This window comes from Sciurus vulgaris (assembly GCF_902686455.1).
Source record: "Sciurus vulgaris genome assembly, chromosome: X".
Lineage (NCBI taxonomy): Eukaryota > Metazoa > Chordata > Mammalia > Rodentia > Sciuridae > Sciurus > Sciurus vulgaris.
This window is the reverse complement of record NC_136471.1, coordinates 5,055,414-5,076,486: the sequence shown is the minus strand read 5'-3', so window position 1 is coordinate 5,076,486 and position 21,073 is coordinate 5,055,414. Positions and strand designations below refer to the sequence as shown.

General features: G+C 37.1%; 1 long non-coding RNA gene across 2 annotated transcripts in view; it reads left to right on the top strand.

Annotated features, from left to right (window-relative positions):
• Window positions 1-11,101: 11,101 nt before the first annotated feature.
• Window positions 11,102-21,073, top strand: part of LOC306651656 — a 75,225-nt gene continuing 65,253 nt past the window's right edge. Inside the window, exons 1-3 of one of the 2 annotated variants that reach the window (XR_013761172.1) lie at window positions 11,102-11,413; window positions 11,783-11,918; window positions 12,602-14,911. This is a non-coding gene — a long non-coding RNA (uncharacterized lncRNA). Of the gene's footprint in view, window positions 11,414-11,782; window positions 11,919-12,563; window positions 14,912-21,073 lie in introns of both variants that reach the window. The other variant, XR_013761173.1, reaches the window with a different exon arrangement.

The window sequence follows — 21,073 nt, the reverse complement described above, 5'->3', positions numbered from 1 at the left end:
TTTCCCACCTCAGCCACGAAGTAAAGATAGCTTTGTAGTTTTGGTCTTCATGTTGTTTCTCTGGACCAGATGCAGATGCACAGTCAACTGAACATAGTTTCTGTCTATGTATATATGTATATGTGTTGTACAGGGGATTGAACTCAGGACCTCATGAATGCTAGGAAAGCACATTAATATTGAACTAAATTCCCATTCCTACAAAAGATGTTTAACTCAAACAGTTCAGGACACTTCTCTTCCATTCTCCTGTCTCTATCACTCTTACCTTCATGCTGGGTAGCAAAGCAATGACATTTGGGGGAATCTAACTAAGGGAACATTAAGTTGGGATACATTCACTTTTATTTGGAAAGATATATTTCAGGGGCTCCCAACCAATTCTGAATATTTTCAAGTTATAGCTACCTTCCCTGGATTGGAATAGCTTCCAGAAATACTTCTACTTGCTGTGCCAACCACATCCAGTGTCAGGACAAGAGGTGCAGAGCTGCAGTATATATTGTGATGTCACTGTGCCTTATGTAACTTGGCACCAAAGGTATGTTATCAGTGGAAGAAGCAAGGTTCACAATATATAGAGCCAGAAACTAGTCTGTGGAAATCAGATGTGTGAAGTTGGAAATGGAAGATTCAGTTCTCATTTCTAAACAAAATATCTCCTCTCAGGAATATACTCAGTGTGCTGTATATGCAACTATAAATACCATGTACGTTTATTTTAATATTTGACTAGAGGTTGTATGAAATGGCATTTTTCAGAATTCCTGTGGTTGTAGCTAGAAACATCAAATAGTATACAGAATATAGTCAATCTAACAGGCCTGAGACTCTTGACCTCAGAAAGACCTGCTTATAATTTTGGCCCTGTGCTGTTTTCTGAGTATTTGACTTTTGGAGTGTCCCTATTCAACAGTTAACTAAGACTGGTTTTGCTTGCTTAGATGTCTGTATGAAGAACATAATTTATGCTGATCCACCACTTTCTTTCTGAAAGTAGAATTTTGTCACATGTTAAGCAGAGGGTGCGTACATGACTAGCCTCCAATATAAATTGTGGGTACTAAGTCTGGGCTGCTCTGGGCAGAAAAATCGCACACATCACTGCAGTTTTGTTGCAGGATAAAGTATTATCTGAGGATAAAGTATTATCTGGGTGGGTGGCCCCTCAGGGGAAGGAGATAACGGACGGAGGTCTGCATTTGGTTCCTCCAGACTTAACCTGTGCCTTTTCCCCTTGTAATCCTGCTGTGTCCTGACTTCTTTGCTGTAATTAATAAATAAATGTAATAAATGCTGAGTCCTCTGATTTTCCAACTATAACCAGCAAGAGTAGGAATAACACTACAGTTAATTAATGAAGATATGCCATTATTTATTGTTATTCATTTTTGTTTTGAAATGTTGCTAACATTTGTTAACTTTTTCAAATATGTATTCTCTTATATTTCTTTTTCTTTTTAAATTTTTTTTAGTTGTTGATGGACCTGTATTTTATTTATTTGTAAGTAGTGTCAGGAATTGAACCCAGGGCCTCACACATGCTAGACAAGCACTCTACCACAGAGCTACAACCCCAGCCCCTTGTATTTCTTTTCTCAATTTAAATGAATATTTATTTTGTTCCCAATTTTATTTTGGTAATTTCATATTCTTAAAGAGGGCCCCATATATTATAAGCTTCAGCCCCCACAAAACCTGTCCTTGCCTCAGTCTTGGATCCAAGTTTTGCCACTTCCTGTTGTTTTTATTGTTGTCACCTCATATTTCACAGGTGGGGGAATTAAAACCCTGAGGGGGGAAGTCAAGCTTACTTGGCAAAACTGGGACAGAATCCAGGCATTTCAAGTCTCAATTTAGTGTTTTCCTTCTATTCCATAAAGTGTTTTCATGATTTGTCTATTAATTACAGTCATGGTACGTTGTCCACTGGATGGCACTCAAGTGACTAATGTTTTAGTCCTCTGTTGTTCAGTAAATGGGTAATCTTGAACTAATAATCCCTTTCCCTTTTGGGACTAGATGCTCTGTAGAGACCTTACTCTCTTTGATGTTCCCTTAGTTTTTCATTCTAGAAATGCTGGAATTAGAGAATCCTACTTGAAACCAGTCATCTTCTTGTCCATGGGTTGTCCTCATCTATAAAATGGAAATAAAATACCTACCTTGCCTAGTTGTTATGAAACCTCTGGAACTATTCATGATAATGCAGGTGATCAAAAGTTTCTTCCTTCTGTCTAATCAAAAACAAATGTTTCATATATAATTCTCACTCCTCTCCCTGGAGTCAGAGAATCTTACAAGTAAACATGAATTTTGAAAAGAAAAGTATACATATACCATTTTTAAAACATTTTTAAGGGAAACGATTCGCAAACAGGAAAAATGCCAAGTATTAAGTGAATGAATTAGTGAATATTCACAAAGTTAATACAACCAATAACTGGTACTTAATAGAACACTGCTTTGACCTCCTTTTGATAACTTCTAGCTCACTACTTCTGCCCAAAAGTAGGGGAAAGGAACCAGGAGATGTGAGCAAGAGATAGGGAGGAAAGTGCTTGGGAGTGATATTGGCCAAATTATATTGTGTGCATGTATGAATATGTAACAACAAATAAATCCTACTGTCATGTACAACTTTAATGTGGGAATAAAAATTGTGAAAAAAGAAAAAGTCATTGACAAAAATCCATCACCTATTCATGTTAAAAATATTGAAGAAGTTAGAGATTTGTGGAACTTAGCTCAACAATGCCAAACCCAAAGATATATCATGCTGGATGGAGAAAAACTGAAAGCATTTCCTCTGAAATCAGGAACAAGGCAGGGATTCACACTCTTACCACATGTACTCAATATATTTCTTGAAACTCTAGGCATCAAACAGGCAAGAGAAAGAAATTAAAGGGATACAAATAGGAAAAGAATAATTCAAATTATCTTTGCTGATGACATGATCCTATATCTAGAAAACCCAAAAGACTTGTGGAGCTGATAAATGAATTCAGCAAAGTGCTGAGATTATAAGATCAAAATATGAGCTGGGGATGGTGGTGCATGCCTGCAATCCCAGCAGCTCAGGAGGCTGAGGCAGCAGAATCATGAGTTTAAAGTAGACTCAGCAAAAGCTAGGTGGTAAGCAATCAGTGAGACCCTGTCTCTAAATAAAATATAAAATAGGTCTGGGGATGTGGCTCAAGTGCCTCATAGAGTGCCACTCTGGTTGAGTGCCACTGAGTTCAATCCCCAGGACCAAAAAAGAAAAAAAAGGAGAGATACTGGAGGCATCACAATATGTGACCTCAAATTATACTACAGAGCTATACTACCAACACCAATGTGGTACTGGCATAAAAACAGGCATGATGGGACTGGGGTTGTGGCTCAGTGGTAGAGCACTTTCTTAATGTGTGAGGCATAGGGTTCAATCCTCAGCACCACATTAAAATAAAATGAACAAGTTAATGTGTCCATCTACAACTAAAAGTATATTTCAAAAAACAGGCATGAAGACCAGTGGAAAAGAATAGAAGATACAGAGACAAACCCACCTTCTTACAACCATCTGATACTTGACAAAAAGTTTCAAAAATATATGTTGGAGGAAAAAACAGCCTTTGTAACAAATGGTGCTGGAAAACTAGATATCCATATGTAGAAATATAAAACTAAGTCCCTTTCTCTCACTCTGCACAAAGGCCAACTCAAAATGGATCAGAGCTACAAATTAGACTAGAAATACTGCATTTGCTAGAAGAAAACAGGGTCAACACTCCAACACATTGGTACAGGCACTGACTTCTTTAACAAGACCGTAAAGCTCAAGAAATAAAACCAAGAATCAACACGTGGGATGGCATCAAAGAGCTTCTGCACAGCAAATGCAAAAAATTAAGAGCATGAAGAGAGAGACTACAGAATGGAAGAACATCTTTGCCAGTTACTCTTCCAATGAGGGGTGATTATCAAGAATGTATAAATAAATCAAAACTTTAACCTGAGAAAAGCAAATAACCCAATCAATAAATGGGCAACTGAACTTTAAAAAAATATTCTTCCAAGAAGAAATACAAATGGTCAGTAAATATGTGAAAAAAATGCTTAACACCCTTAAAAATCATGGAAACAAATAACTTTCATCTCATTCGTTAGAATGGCAATCATCAAGTTTACAAATAACAATGATTGCTGGTGAGGATATGAGGGGAAAGGTACCTTTATGTATTTTGGTAGACTGCAAATTGGTACATCCACTTTGGGAAGCAATATGTAGATTCCTCAAAAGGCTAGGTAGGAAGCTGGTTATGGTGGCATATGCCTGTAATCCCAGGGACAAAGGAGGCTGAGGCAGGAGGATCCCAATTTGAGGCCAACCTCAGTGACTCAGTGAGGACTTGTCTCAAAATAAAAAATAGAAAGGGCAGGGTATGTTGCTCAGTGGATAAGCACCCCTAGGTTCAATCCCCAGTGCCAAAAAAATTATATATGTATATACATATATGTATATATGTATGTATGTGAGTGAAGATACCATATGATCCAGCTATCCTACTTCTTGTTATTTATCCAATTGATCTTAAATCAGCACACTATAGTGATAAATGCATACCCATGTTTATGGCAGCACAATTTACAATAGCCAAATTATGGAACCAGCCTAGGTGTCCATAAACAGACAAATGGATAGAGAAAATGTGGTATATACACAATGGATTTTGCTGAGCACAGAATAAAAAAATTTTTTTTTCATTTGATGGTTAATGGATGGAACTGGAGAACAACGTGCTAAGTAAAATAAGCTGGACTCAGAATGTCTGTTTTCTCTCATACATGGAAGCTGGAGACGGAAACAAGAAATGTAAAAGGGAATCTCATCAAAATAGAAGGGAGACTAAAAAAGTAGAGGAAGGTAATTTAGAGGGAGGAAAGATGGGAGGGCATGGGTAAGTACTGAGGTACAAAATCTACCAAATTATGCTATGTCCATGTAAGACCATACTTCAATGAATCCTACATATATATTTGTGTATATATATATGTATATATGTAATCATAATTCACTAAAAACAACAGAAGGGAGATCAGTAGAGTAGGACAAGTGGATCAGGGGAGAGGAGAGTGGAAGGAAATGGAAGGCACAGGAATTTTATCAAATTATGTCATATGCATGTGAAAATATGGCATACAGAATCCAACTATAATGTTTAATTATGCACCAATGAAAATATTTTAAGGAGAGTAAGAAGGGACAGTGACAAAATATACTCTTTGAAAATATACTCCCAATGACCCCTTCCTCCAACTAGACTCTGCCTACTAAAGTTTCCACAACTTCTCAGTAGTCATTGTTATGAATTGATTAATAGACTATCCCATCAATGAAGTTAGACACCTCATGATCCAATCACCTCCCAAGGGTTGCAACTCTGACCACTGCTGCATTGGGAACCAACCCTTCAAAACTGTGCTTTGGGGGGATATTTGATATCCAAATCATAACATTCTCATGAGAGTTGTCATAAAATTCTAATTTGATCAATATCCCCAGTGGCCTCCCCCAAAATTTTATACACACACACACACACACACACACAATGGGATCACTAAATTTTCTAACTTCCTAACTTCCTGTTTGTCAAGTAATTTCTTGCTTCCATACATGTACTTCCCATTGCTTCCACCATGCTGTGACACAGCAAGGAGGCCCCTCACCAAGACTGGGCAGATGTCAGAACCATACCCTTGAATTTCCAAACTGAGCTAAATAAACCTCTTTCCTTTATAAAGTTAGTCTGTCTCAGGTATTTCATTGTAGTATTGCAAAACCAACTAACATAGGCTGCTTTCAAGATTTTTTTTTTCCTGTTTTGTTTTCAGATGTTTGAATATAATGGTATACTGGGGGCTTTGTACTACTTACATCTATGGTATAATATCTATCAATTAATTTTGAAAAATTCTCACTCATGCCTTCATAAATTAAAAAGCATTAAAATAAAATCTTTTTCCATCCACTCTTCTTTTTGGAATTTAATTTATAGTAGTCTGAGTTATATTAGAACTCTTTTCTGTTTTTTTTACTTCTACTTTTCTATATTTAAATATTAGTAATTTATGTTGACTGATCCTCATATTCACTGACTTTTTTATTTGACTGTTTTTTGTTTGTTTTGTACTGGGGATTGTACCCAGGTGTGCTCTAACACTGAACTATACCCAGCCCTTTTTATAGTTTTTCAATTTTGGGGGGACAGGGTCTTAATAAGTTGCCCAGACTGGCCTCAAATTCATGATCTTCCTGCTAGGATTACAGGCATGTGGCACCCAGCCTTTCTCTTCATCAGTTTTAAGACTACTGGTGAGCATGTTGAAGGTATTAGGTATTTCTGCTATTGTATTTTTCCCATTTGTAGCATTATCATTTAGTTCTTTCTTAGGTTTTCATTTCACTGCTTCATTTACCTGTGAATCTTGAATGATTTTAAGCTTTTCTGGGGCAGGCTCTAGCATGTTAATTATAATCATTTAAAAGTCCTTGTCTTATAGCTCCATCATCTGTGTCATACCATATTCTGGTTGTTTCTTTTTTTTTTTTTTTGTTTTTTTTGTTTTAGGGTACAAAGCTCTTTATTTAAAAATATACATATATTTTAAATTGTGCTACACAGAATGATAGTCACATGTTCAAAGCTGTCCCAAAACAAGCATGTTTTTTTTTGGGTTTTTTTTTTTTGTTGTTGTTGTTTTTAACATTTTTTTGTCTTTTTTTTCTATTGTAAACAAATGGGATACATGTTGTTTCTCTATTTGTACATGGAGTCAAGGCATACCATTTGTGTAATCATAAATTTACATAGGGTAATGTTGTTTGAGTCATTCTGTTATTTTTTTCCTTTCTCCCCCACTTCCACCCCTCCCACCCCTCTTTTCCCTCTATACAGTCCTTCCTTCCTCCATTCTTACCACCCTCCTTATCCCTAACCCTAAACCAAACCCTAACCCTAACACTAACCCCTCGTCCACTTATCAGCGAGATCATTCGTCCTTTAGTTTTTTGAGATTGGCTTATCTCACTTAGAATGATATTCTCCAGTTTCATCCATTTGCCTGCAAATGCCATAATTTTACCATTCTTCATGGTGGAGTAATATTCCATTGTATGTATATGCCACAGTTTCTTTATCCATTCATCAACTGAAGGGCATGTAGGTTGGTTCCACAATCTGGCTATCGTGAGTTGAGCAGCAATGAACATTGATGTGGCTGTATCTCTGTAGTATGCTGATTTTTAAGTCCTTTGGGTATAGGCCAAGGAGTGGGATAGCTGGGTCAAATGGTGGTTCCATTCCAAGTTTTCTAAGGAATCTCCACACTGCTTTCCAGAGTGGCTGCACTAATTTGCAGCCCCACCAGCAATGTATGAGTGTACCTTTTTCCCCACATCCTCGCCAACACCTATTGTTGCTTGTGTTCTTGATAATCGTTGTTCTAATTGGGGTGAGATGGAATCTTAGGGTAGTTTTGATTTGCATTTCTCTTATTACTAGAGATGTTGAACATTTTCCCATATGTTTGTTGATTGCTTGTACATCTTCTGTGAAGTGTCTGTTCATTTCCTTAGCCCATTTGTTGATTGGACTATTTGTATTCTTGGTGTAGAGTTTTTTGAGTTCTGCATAGATTCTGGAAGTTAGCGCTCTATCTGAAGTATGAGTGGCAAAGATATTCTCCCACTCTGTAGGCTCTCTCTTCACATTACTGATAGTTTCCTTTGCTGAGAGAAAGCTTTTTAGTTTGAATCTATCCCAGTTGTTGATTCTAGCTTTTATTTCTTGTGCTATGGGAGTCCTGTTAAAGAAGTCTGATCCTAATCCAACAAGTTGAAGGTTTGGACCTACTTTTTCTTCTATAAGATGCAGGGTCTCTGGTCTGATTCCGAGGTCCTTGATCCATTTTGAGTTGAGTTTGTGCAGGGTGAGAGATAGGGGTTTAATTTCATTCTGTTGCATATGGTTTTCCAGTTTTCCCAGCACCATTTGTTGAAGAGGCTATCTTTTCTCCATTGCATATTTTTGGCACCTTTGTCTAGTATGAGAAAATTGTATTTACTTGGGTTTGTGTCCATGTCCTCTATTCTGTACCATTGATCTACCTGTCTATTTTGGTACCAATACCATGCCGTTTTTGTTACTATTGCTTTGTAATAGAGTTGAAGATCTGGTATTGCGATACCCCCTGCTTTGCTCTTTCTACTGAGGATTGCTTTAGCTATTCTGGGTTTCTTATTCTTCCAGATGAATTTCATAATTGCTTGCTCTATTTCTGTAAGGTACATCATTGGGATTTTAATTGGAATTGCACTGAATCTGTATAGCCCTTTTGGTAGTATGGCCATTTTGACAATATTAATTCTGCCTATCCAAGAACTTGGGGGATCTTTCCATCTTCTAAGGTTTTCTTTAATTTCTTTCTTTAGTGTTCTGTAGTTCTCATTGTAGAGGTCTTTCACCTCTTTTGTGAGATTGATTCCCAAGTATTTTATTTTTTTGGGATTGTGATTTTTCTTGAAACTTTGTATGTCTTGATTTTTTTTTAAGGTGAGCATCTTATGTAGGATGTTAGAGACTGAGGTAAATAATTTTTAGACCTAGTAACAGGTACCACATACTTCATTCTGCTGGGTATTTAGAACAGAGTTTTGAGTCAGCCTGATTGTGTCTATCCTCCATATACCCACAGGCTTTAAGTTCCTGTAATAATTCCTTATGTTTATGGTGAGAGTTGGTTTTACAGAGCAATGTCTTTTTGACTCTGGTCTTTAGGTCTTCTCTTTATACTTTTTTCCTTAGGTATTCTCTAATGCTCTTCTTCCTTTGTCCCCTTTCAAGAATATTCATGTTACTTGAAATTATTTGTTTAGTATTGTGGGGAATTGGGAACATGACTTTTTCTGGTTTTCTGCTTAATCTCAAGTCTCAGTTATTTTGCCCCTGGATGTTAGAGACATCATCTGATGATCTTTTGCTTCTCTCCTTATGTAGTTCTGGGCCCAGTGCATACATTTCCCCTCCCTTTAAGAGTATATTTTTTCTTGTTTCCTTCTCCTAGGTGCAGATAGTTTCCTCCAACATCCTAAGGGTGACAAAGTTTGCTGCCTTTCCCCCAGAGAATAAGGCATTTTTTTTCCTAGAGGAGATGGGGATAATTCATGGGAGATATCTCTTCTGCATGGCTGATGTTCCTTTCTCTAAGGTCTGCACCTACGTGGATTCCTTCTTAAGGCTCTTTCCAGTCTGTTCTTCAAGAACCCAGTGGGGTTCATGGAGAAAGACGCTGGAAGAGATTGCAGTTCCTCCAATTTCTGAGGCTCTTGGAGGATTCACACTGTTCTATCAGCCTAACCTTTTACCTTTGCTAGTTTACGAATATTTCTAGCTGAACTCTTCTTACTGATTTTCAGTAAACTTACCCAAAATAAGTGAGTGCTCACATCCCTCTTCCTGCAGTGACCATATCTCTTCATGTATGGGGCAAAACTGTTGTTATGCAAACTCAGCTCTCTAAAGTGTAGGAAATAATCCATGGATTTGAAGTTAGTTGGACCCCTTTATTGTTTTCACTATGGTTGTGATGTTTCTTGCTTTCCCAGAGTGGAAGCTAGCTTCTGATTGATGAAGTTCTTGGTTTTCTTGAATCCAGACCTGTCTGGCCCTCCAGACTCCTGTAGTTATTCACATTCTGGAGTGTGTAGAAGTCTTCCTTCTGTGACTTTTAATATTAGAGTGTTCTACTGTTCTTTGAAAGTAAGTACATGTTGACTGTTTGGGGGTACTCCCATTTTCAAGAATTCAGATGCAATCACTTATTCCTTCTGCTTCCACTTAGAATTAGGTACCATATTCTCTCATACCTATTAGTGAATTTTCCCCATCTGTTCATATTTGGCTTCATTGAGGTACCTAGTCACCTAGTTTTTTTGTAAATGTTGTTTATGCCTTTAAAAATATTCAAGCATTCTATCCATCTTAAAAATAGGTGATTCAGAGAGATTCAAAATCCTGATGGCATTACTGCCACTTCTCATCCCAAAATCTTCCCTTCATTATTTGAAAGATATTTTTGGTGGTGTAAAATTCAGTTTGAAAGATGCTTTCTTGATTTTCTGGTTAATGTAGCTGCATAATTCTGTAACTATCTTGAGGGGGAAACTTGAGCTCAGTCTCTGCTTCACTCATCACCAGAATCCTCATTCCTCAAGTCTCTAATATCTCCATCTCTAAGACACTACCCAAAGCTCTGTTGGCTTCTCTCCTCGTAGTAGAGGCCCTCAATCCAGGCCCTCTCTCATATCCCTACCCCCTTGCCTGATGGCAAGAAACAGCAAATATCCCAGAGGAAAAAGTTGCTGCAGAATATCCTCTTTCATGTTTGCCTCATCTTTGCTTTAATGTGTTCAATCAGATGTTGTAAAATTTTACCTGGTTTTCCTGGTTATTTTAAGTGGAAGGATTAGTCTTATATAAAAGTACTCCATCATATTCATAATTAGAAATATACCTATATAATAGGTATTTGATAATTAAAGCTATTTTTAGGGAACTTTAGAAACTACTGAATTAGGGAGACAGTTTTTATTCTATTTAATTTTTTTAAATTATAGATGGACATGATACCTTTACTTTATCTATCTGTTTTTACATCATACTGAGGATCAAACCCAGAGCTTCACAAGTAAGTACTAGGCAAGTGCTCTACCACTGAGCTACAACCACAGCCCCAGTAGGGAGACATTTTAAGAAAGTCCTTTTCAGATAAATTCATCACTGCTCTTTAGGAAAAATATTCTGAAAGATCAACAAATATAACTGAAACTGAGGGAGGCTTATATCACTGCATCATTTCCCTGAACTCTGTTTTAGTGTGGAAAAGGTAAAGAATTATGTAAGTTAATATTAGATTTATTAGGCTTGAAAACTAGTTCCTCCTAGATATAGCAAAGATGATAATTAGTCATCTTTTATGTACTTTTAGAGTTGGAATGAATGAAGTACTACTAACCTCTGGTCATTTTGAAGTTTACAGTAGGGTTGCTGTTTACATTACTTCCTCTTGGTAGGCTAATTGTTCTAGTAAAACATAAATAATCATCTGTCTGTTTTGAGGTACTGATACATGTTCACTGGCAATAAAGCACAGGAGAAATGTTCCTCTTTGGATGTGGACAATTCTGAAATGAGACATTTACCAGGGAAGATGAAGTCCCTTGAGAGTAGAATTTGCTCTACTGGTTATCATGTTTTCTACTATAGTGCCAAAGACCCTTGACTATATATTCAACAAGTGTGTAGTTTTTTTCCAGACAAGATTATATTGTATTTTCTGCAAGGTCTGCATCCTGGAGGCTGTCCAGGTAGGGTGATAGAACTGCAGATAAAACTGAGAACCATCCTCTGTTCATAAGCCCTCTATCATCATGAAAGGGAATGCTTGGCTCTCAGCTATACTACTCACCAGCTGTGTGATCTGACCACTCACCTCTTTGTACATAAATTGCCTCAACTCTAAAATCAACCCAATGGCTATGACTATATAAGGCAGTTGGGAGAATCAACTGCAATGAGGTAGGGAAAGTCAATGGAAAAATTCAAAGTGCAGAATACCAGTTAGGGATCAATACAATCACTGTTTCATTCCCTCTAATGCACCTGAGTCCCAGGGTTGGAAGTGGTCTAATCTCTCATATCATACAATGCAGTTATCTTTTCAGTATCTCATGCAGGGGTTTTTACCTTCTGCATGAAGATTTCTTTCAGGGAAGAAGTGTATTTGGCTCACAGTTCTGGAGGCTGGGAAATGCAAAGGCATGATGGCTGGCATCTGGAACGCCATGTCATAACATGACAGCAGGTGAAAAGGTGAGAAAAAGTCATAAAGAGAGCAGAGGAAGTCAAATTTCACTTTTATCACAGCCCACTTTTTTGAAAGCTAATCCACAAAAATCCCATGGGCACTAAATCCCATTCATGAGAGTGCCACCTTATGACCAAACTTCTCCCAAAGGTTCCACCTCCTAATACATTGGAGGTTAGGATTTCAATATATGAATCTGGGGGAGAACAGTCTCATTCAGTCCATAACAGATCCCATCATGTAATCCTTTTAGAATGTCTTAGACTCTATTTTGATATATTTATACAAGCATGAAATACATATTATTCTCTAACTAAAAAGAACAAATAAAAATTAAAAATGACTTAGATTCTTTCTTAGTCTACTTGGGATGGAGTTCTTTCTCAGCCTGGAGGCAAAGCAGTAGCCTGGATGATCTGTCACCTTCCTTTTGGTCCATGACTCTGGCAACATGTTGAACTCTTCTTTCTAGTTAAGAGTTTCTGTCTAATGTTGGAATTCTCCATTGACTCCTGCTTGAAGTTGACATCTTAGAGACTGTTGCAATAAAAGAATTCTATCAAAATATTTGCTGAATTGTGATTACAAACAAAATAGTTTGTGGGGACAAAATGTTGTCCTTATAAGAGAGCCTTATGTTTCTTTTCCAGCCTCGCCTCCCAGCACTTTCCTTCTAATCTCTCTGCAGAAAGCAACATTTCAACCAAGAACCAAGTAGAAATTGTGACATTTTCTCAACATCCTGAGCTTCCATTTCTACCTCAGAAGGGACTCCTTTGTTTTCAGAAGCTAAAGGAAATCTTGTAATCCAGTTACTTTCCAAGGTCAATTCTATTTGAATGTTGGATATATACCTTCCCAAGCATTGTGATCTCCAAATGTAAGTTAAGTAACAAAATTTTCTTTGTGTGGTCTGAAAAAAATCTATGTCTCTGGATATCAAGTAATATGATTGTGTCTCATTTTGTTGGTAATATTTAGGATGTTTACTAACTTAAGGATGTTTTAGAGTTATAGTTAAATTGCTTTATGTGGGTTATACATATTTCCTTTATTTTTGGGAAAACAAAGTTCTTTGTGTATATTATGAGCTTTCATAATATCCAGGCTGGGAGATTTGGGAGAAAGTAGGCACATTCTTAGTTTCCATTTTTTAGGTGGAAACAATAAAGCACAGAGAGATGAACACATTAGTGAAGACTGTATCTCAACTTCATCTTTGGGACATTCCAGGGTATCTCACAAGATTTCAAAATGCCTCACAAAATTGCTCTAAAACTCTCACAGTCAAGTTCATTTTAATTACCTTAAATTTATTTTGAAAAGTTATACCATTGGGGGATAGAGTGGGTGAATTTTATAAGCACATACAAAAGATGATTTGGGGTAGAACTAATGAAATGTCAAAACTCCAGGTTGAGAAAGCAGTGGACTAGTCAGTATCAGAACAAGCATTGAAGTAACACTGGTGAGGTGCTGAGAAGGATGAACTTCTGACTCATCCTCCATGGATCTGTTTTTCCAAAGCCAGCACCTTGTACAAAAGCATGTTTGATGATACTTTTCTTTTGGGCAGGGGTGTAAAACACTTGTGAATGATTCTAACAACTTTTGTGGGTGATCTGGTTTTTTTTCACTGCTAGAGATGAAAAATATATTAACACTTGAATAATGAGAAGTTTAGTTTGCTTGGAGTACAGGTCATAGTGGTAGGTTTATGTCAAATATATTTGGAAAGGTAGTTTGGGGACCATATTTTTGAGGACTTTTAATGCTATACTGAGGTGTTCAACTTTATTCAATAGACAATATGGATACATTGAAGACTTTTGTGCAGGGGTTAGAGGATAAATATAAAATAACCAGAGTTAGGTACAAGCAAAGACAGAGAAGTCAGTCAGGAACTTGCAACAGTTGGATGTGCTATGGAAATTGTAAAACTTCATTAGGAACTCTCTTATTCACTAGTGTTTAAGAGCAGGCCAAGTGTGACCTCTTGAATCCTACAGACTATTTATGCTGCCTACTAACTCTCCTGGATCAACTAAATAAGAAGGAAGGGAGAAGAAATCCTTTGCCTTGCCTTTAAAAGGCAATGAATGGTTCAGAATGGACTTCTCAAGCTGTGTGTCAAACCTTTGACATCATCAAGTCTATGTGGTTCCATGAAATTCTAGGTCCAGACTGACTATCTTCAGTGTATTGCGTGGACCACAAACATCCTTTCAATTAGAGCAATTCAGAGACCTGTAACCCACACATGCATTCAGATCTGCTACATGTGAGCAAAAACAGTGGGGCCTTATTCCATTCTGTTAGAGAAATGGAGGAATTTTCCTATACTCAGTTCAACAATCACTATCTAACATATATTTGAAAGGAAAAGACAAGGGTTGTGCCATTTCAACCTGGGTTTTTCTGCCATGAAAGCTTTTTTTTCCTAGCTGGGTAGAGTGGTGCATGCTTGTGATCCCAGTGACTTAGGAGACTGAGGCAGAGGATTGCAGGTTTGAGACCAGCCTGGGCAATTTAGTGAGCCCTGTCTCAAAAATTAAAAAAAAAATAAAAACATATAAAAAGGGGGATGGGGTAATTCAGTGGCAAATCTCCATGTGTTCAATATGCAGTACCAAAAGAAAAAGCATTTTTCATCAAAGAAGATTAGCCAGTGCCTTGGGACCCCTAGAAAATATTTAAATAATTAGTTTTCTTTATGAAAAAAGTTGTTTTTACATACCTTTCATTATATGAATTTTAGCAAAAGAGATTTCTTCCACATTTTTCTTGTAATAGACAAATGCATTCATCTTCACATGAAATAAGAGAAATAATGCTGAAAAATGGCAAAATAATTTCAAAATTAATGGTAATACCACAGCATCCATGGGAACCTGGAGTAAGTACCATGAAGGTTGATTCAGAATTCATCTGTAAGTCCTTTGCAATGAAATGGAACGTGGCCTCTCAGTTTGAAACATGCAAACCTGTTGCATCACAGGTAAGTTTATATATTCATGCCATATTGACCTTGCTTCTGCCATATCCTTACGCAGACAATTTGCTCCGTCCCCATCACTCCATTTGTTGTAATGGTTTGTGTATTCTCTTTCCAAAGATCTATTTGAAACAGGTTTTATTGTTCTGACCTTCCCATCACTGCCTATGCCAACCCCATTCCACTAGATGGCACTCTTATCCATGAGATTTATTGCCACTGTGCATACTTAAAGTAGACAAGTAGTGGTATGGGTTGTGCTTTCCTGAGATGATGAAATGCTTCTGTGTTGCTGATATCCATGTCTATCTACTCCTAAGTCAGGCATGAAGACACTGTTTCACTACCTGCCTTCTTTTCAAATTCTCATAAATGTTTATTGAATACGTAGTCTATGTAAGGTTCTAGGGTAGGCACAGAAGCAAGATTTGAGCCAAAGGCCTGGCACTCCAAGGGATGACAGTCCAGATGATGAAAGAGCTAAAGAAGATGTCTGTGTCAAAGAAGAGACTATTTCTTATCAGAGGCTCCACATGACTTGAGGCTCTAAAGGTTTAGGGGTCCATGATCCTAATTTGTGAGGCTGTTGGCACGGGGTGAGGGGCCACCTGGCATGCTGTGAATGAAGAGACCAATATCATTGCACTGTTTCATTGGCAGTCCCCTGATGCGCAGCCCTGGAGACTAGGAGAAGAAAATAGTGACCATGAATGCTCCTTCCTAGTTCCTTCCAGGAACTATGTTCTCCCATAGTGACAGACACAGGTCAAGTGTGCCTTCCCACCTCCAACAACAAGGAGTAGAAATATTTATAGGTCCTTAATTTTGTTTTACATTTTTGGAAAATAGCAAGATATATTTTTAAAAAATCACACCCATAACTAATCATTACCTGGGTTTCTGTCAACAGGAATTAACAATTCTTAACCTCTGGATATGTTGATTTCCAGATTTTTCTGTTTAAACTTTAAACAAAATTACACAGATTTATTATATACCTATTTATGCATGTTTATTGTATTGTTATGTTGCTCTTTCTTCAGTTTGTTTTAGTCTGTGTTCTATCATTCATCCAAAACCAATTCTTGGATTTAGTTATGCGGTACCAGAATGCTCTGATATAAATGCCTTATAGCACAATGGCAGCAGAAAGAATTTTTTTTTTGTCTTTTCTCTCTCCTTGCTCCTGAAATGCACACTTCAGTTTTAATTTTTTCTTGAGTTTAAAAGTATATTGTAGAAAATATGTAAAATTTGGGAAGATGAAAACAATCAAATCACCTGTGATCCTACTGCTCAGAGAGAGAACCACAGTTGATGCTCATTTGGGTACATTTACCTCTGTTGTTTTCGTCCATATTTTAAAAGTTAACTTTGTATCAAATCTATTATTCTATAATCCGTATTTTCACTTACTTTTTTGCTCTTTGTATGTTTTGGTATTTCATGATGGTTAAAGAGTATAAACTTTTTTTAAAAAAATTTTTAGTTGTAGATGGACAGAATGTCTTGTTTATTTTATGTGGTGCTGAGGATTGAACCCAGTGCCTTACACATGCTAGGTAAGCACTCTATCACTGAGCCACAACCCCAGCCCCAAGAGTATAAATATTAAAATACATTCTTTATTGTATTTTTCTTTAACATGTAATACATGTTTATTATAGAACATGTAGAAAACAGATATACAAAAAGGAGAATATCAAAGTCCCTTTTGGAGTTAACCTCTATTGACATCTTGTCATAACCACCCAGTCATCTTTTCTCTATCTTCTACATGCTCTTTCATAAGCTTTTTACTTAATGTATTCTGAACTTCCTTTTGTCATTCATTTACATAAACTTTCAGTGGTTGCATTCATTTCATTGCATGAAATTATTTCTTTTTTTTAAACAATCTTCTACTATTCGACTACTAGGTTATTTTCTGATTTTCCCTAAAATAAACAACACAGGTGAGTATTCTGTGGCTAAGTCCTTGAAGAAACTGTTGTTTCCTTCGAATGGTTTCCTATGTATGTAGTTGTTCCTTCAACTACATACATAGGAAACCATTCGAAGGAAACAACTAATTTTCTGTTCTGACTTAGGGTTTTCCCTTAATTTTGTAAGGAATTATTACATAATTTAAAAATACAAATTCCTTGACATTCCTACAGATTTTTTTTCCATTGACTAATTGTCGTGATGAACATGTCTAGCTCTTCTAATATCGAACTGTACACCTGGAAGAATCCCTCATTGCTTATGGTATCTTGCTGAATTTGGTTTGCTAGCATTTCATTTAGGATTTTTACATCCATATTTGTGACAGTCATCTTACTTTTCTTTCTGTGTTTGTTTATGTGTGTGTTCATCAGGATAACTTTCGTTTTACAAAATGAATGGAGCTTATTTGCTTCTTTTGCTCTGTACTGGAAACCACTTTTATAGCATGGAAATCATCTGTTCCTTAAAAGTTAGAAAGAACTTGCTCATAAAACTGTCTAGGTATTGTAATAATCATTGGAAGATATATTCTTTAACAGACCATTTTTTCAATGTTTTTGACTTTATGATTCCAGTTTGCTAATTTTCCTATAAAGTTGTCCATTTTTGAGATTTTCAAATTTGTTAGCCTTTTACTATGTTATTTAGGTGTAACATGCATCATACAAATCACCCATTCAAGGTGATTTTTAGTATATTCACAGAGCTCTACAACCATCACCACAATCACTGCAATAAATTTTACCATGTTTTCAAAACCCCAGAAAGAAATCCCAGACCCATTAGCAATCACCCTCCATTTCCCTTACTTTGCTCCAGTCCTCAAGAACCATTAATCTATGCTGTGTTCATAAATTTGCCTATTCTAGATATGTCATATAAATGGAATTACATACTGTGGGCTTTTGTGACTGGTTTATTCCATTTAGCATAATGTTTTCAGGATTCATCAATGTTGTAGTGCATATAAAAGTACCTCATTCTCTCTTTTTAAAAGTTTTTGTTTTTAATTGGTAGACAAATTTTAGAACAGTATTGAGTATACAAATGCTCAAGCAGATAGTACAGCGAGTTCCCATATCCTCCCTCTCACTCCTAACCATCCTTTTTCCTACTAACATCCTGCACTGGTGTGGTACATTTGTTTCAATTAATGAACTAATACTGATACATGATAATTAACTAAAGTTCACCGTTTATAGTATATGCTTTACCATTGAGCCACATCCCAACCCTTTTTATTTATTTATTTATTTTTAGTTTTTATTCCCTGAGGCTGGCCTTGAACTTGTGATCCTCTTACCTCAGTGTCCTGAGTCACCGAGATGACAGGACTGCGCTGCCACACCCAGCCCGGCATGACTTTCTTCATCTCTTACTATCTTGGTTCTCCTACCTCTGATCATCTTATGGCAAGTTATTTTTACCACACCTTAAATGACCTACCACTTTTTTATCATCCTCTTTTGCAATAAATATATATCTTCTCCCTTGGTTATTTTTCTGTAATCACGGATTTGAACTATTACTTACACATTTATTAACTTCCTTATGTATATTTATTTCAAGTCCTGAAAATACTGAGAATTTCAGGCATATCTGTTCAACTCTCTGTAGGATGTCTTCGTTTCACAGACTTACCAAATTCAGTCTGTTCAACCTGAAAACTTTCTGCCCAGCTGCCTGCAAACTTGCTCCTCCTTTTCTAGTTGATGGCAACAGCATCTGACTGGAGTTTTCATGACAGAAATCTGACCATCATTTCTCCTCCTTCCCTCTGCCCAAAAGTCAAACACTCATCAAGTCAATTCTATATTTATTCCCATGCTGTTTTGGTCCAAACTTTTACATCTCATTTAGACTATTTTAATGATCTCCAATCTTGTCTTCCTATGTCTTTTCTCTTACCATGACCAAACAACCCCCTTCAGCGCAATTCACTGACACAATGTTATTTTCCAAACTAAAAATTTAGTTATGATATTTCACTGCAAAGAACAAATAACAACAACAACAAGATGAAACAAAAACTATTTTTAGTCTCTCTGGTGGCTTCTCTAAATGACATAACCTTCTTAGCTTGGTATATTGATCTGTTTTCTTCCTACTTCTTCAGCTTCTTCTCGCATCACTCCCTTATCCCCACCTTTTCTCAGCCTCCAGCATTATTCTTCTGTGTCTTTTAACATGTTTCTTCTACTCAGACTTTGCTTTCTGCCTTGTCTGAGTAGTGAACCACTCTCTTTGGGAGGGGCACTGGGGATTGAACTCAGGGGCACTCAACCACTGAGTCACATCCCCAGCCCTGTTTTACATTTTATTTGGAGACAGGGTCTCACTGAGTTGTTAGGGTCCCACTAAGTTGCTAAGGCTGACTTTGAACTTGTGAACCTCCTACCTCAGCCTCCAGAGCTGCTGGTATTACAGGTGTGTGCCATGGTGCCTGGCTCAGTGAACCACTCTTTATCCTTCAAAACATTTTTCCTCTTCTCTAGAAAGCTGTTTTCAGGTTTCCAAGCAAAATGAACTACATCCACCACTGGGATTCTTTTGTATTTTATACAATGACATTGCAACTCTTTTGTTTATATGTCCATGTTCTCTACTAGTCTGTGAGCCCTTCAATGACACTGTGCTAGTTTTTCAGCAGTGTAGTAGGTGCTCAGTAAATATTTACTGAATTAATGATTCAGATGTCCCATAGACCGAATTGTGATCCCTGAAAATTTAGCTATTTGGCATTGAGTGTGGAAATACCTTGATAATGCATCTGTTGTTTTTTACCCTAATCAAAGAACTGCAAACTTTGATATTTCAAGGAGATCACCCATATGATCAACTGGCTAGAATCCAGAGGGGATGACTGATAGGAACCTGCTTCAGTGAATATGGATCTGTGTATATTCTGAGAGTTCTGTATGTAAAGAACATTCTTCTGCCCCTCCTTGACTGGCTCTTGTCAAGAATTCTAGTAATTTCTCTGCCTAGGAGTTACTTCTGAATGAATAAGGGATTGATTCCTTTAGAAGGGTGGGTGTGATGTTACATGGAAATATTGCTAGATGCCTATAGAGCTTGAGGTTCTGATATAACTACCTGTGAACTCAATTTGCCCAACTGGATGAGCAACTCTATGGTAGAGTAGGAGCCTAGAACAGGCTCAAGTACCTCTAGTCTAAGGTCTTTGGAGAGTTTATGGTCTCTAGGCCTATAGGACATAAGCCCTCAGAGAATGGTAGAGAATGGTTTATAACTACGCTAGGCCTACATACCCTAGGCATGGCAAATCTACTTGGCTCTGAGGGCTGACCTTTAAGATGTCTTGTTGCTCTTGAGGGTGACCTCTTCAGGAAAATCTCAGGAGACTCAATACTTACCTGAGGTAAATATGGATGAATCTTAGGAACTCAGATCGTTTATAACAGTTTAGCCTGCTCCACTAGGCTCCATGCCCTTTACCAGGGCAACCTGAACATAGGTTAGGAAAGAAGTTAGGTTGAGAGAAGAACTGGGGCTCAGAGACCTTTCCTCATTGGTGATTAGCTGTGAAGCTTTTGTCTTTGAGAAATTTGAACTGCCCTGTTAGACTGGGTTTTCACTATTTTACACTTTCCCAGAATGCACTTCTAATATCAGCTAGGCCATTGCACTTCCTATTGAATTCAGTTGCCTTCTTACTCTGATACCTTGGTGAGCTTAATGGAGGCTAAAGCTTAGTAGACTTTGGTTTTATGGAGTGAAATTGTTATTTATGATTCAGAGAGACTAAGAAGAAGCTAAAATGACAGAAATAACTTTGCAACACAGTATAACAATTTGCAGAAGTCCTCACATGCATTGATTGATTGATTGTTCAATACTCACACCACCAGTGCCTATCCTTTAGTATACATTCATATGTTCATTCTATGAATGAACATGGGGCTTTATTGTACCTGTTTTATAGATTGAGCTACTGAGGACCAAGCAAGTGAATTGTGTGTCTTGAAATTCAAGTCTACATTTTATCAAATGTAGAGTCTACACTTGAAATCTGGGTCATTTTAGGTCAGCATTAACTGAGTGCCTGTTAAGTGACAGGTACTTGCCTGTGATTAACAATATATTCCTTGGTTTTGAGAGATTGTAAGCTTTTTTTGAGTGTCAGACACATAAACACATAATTTCAACAAAATA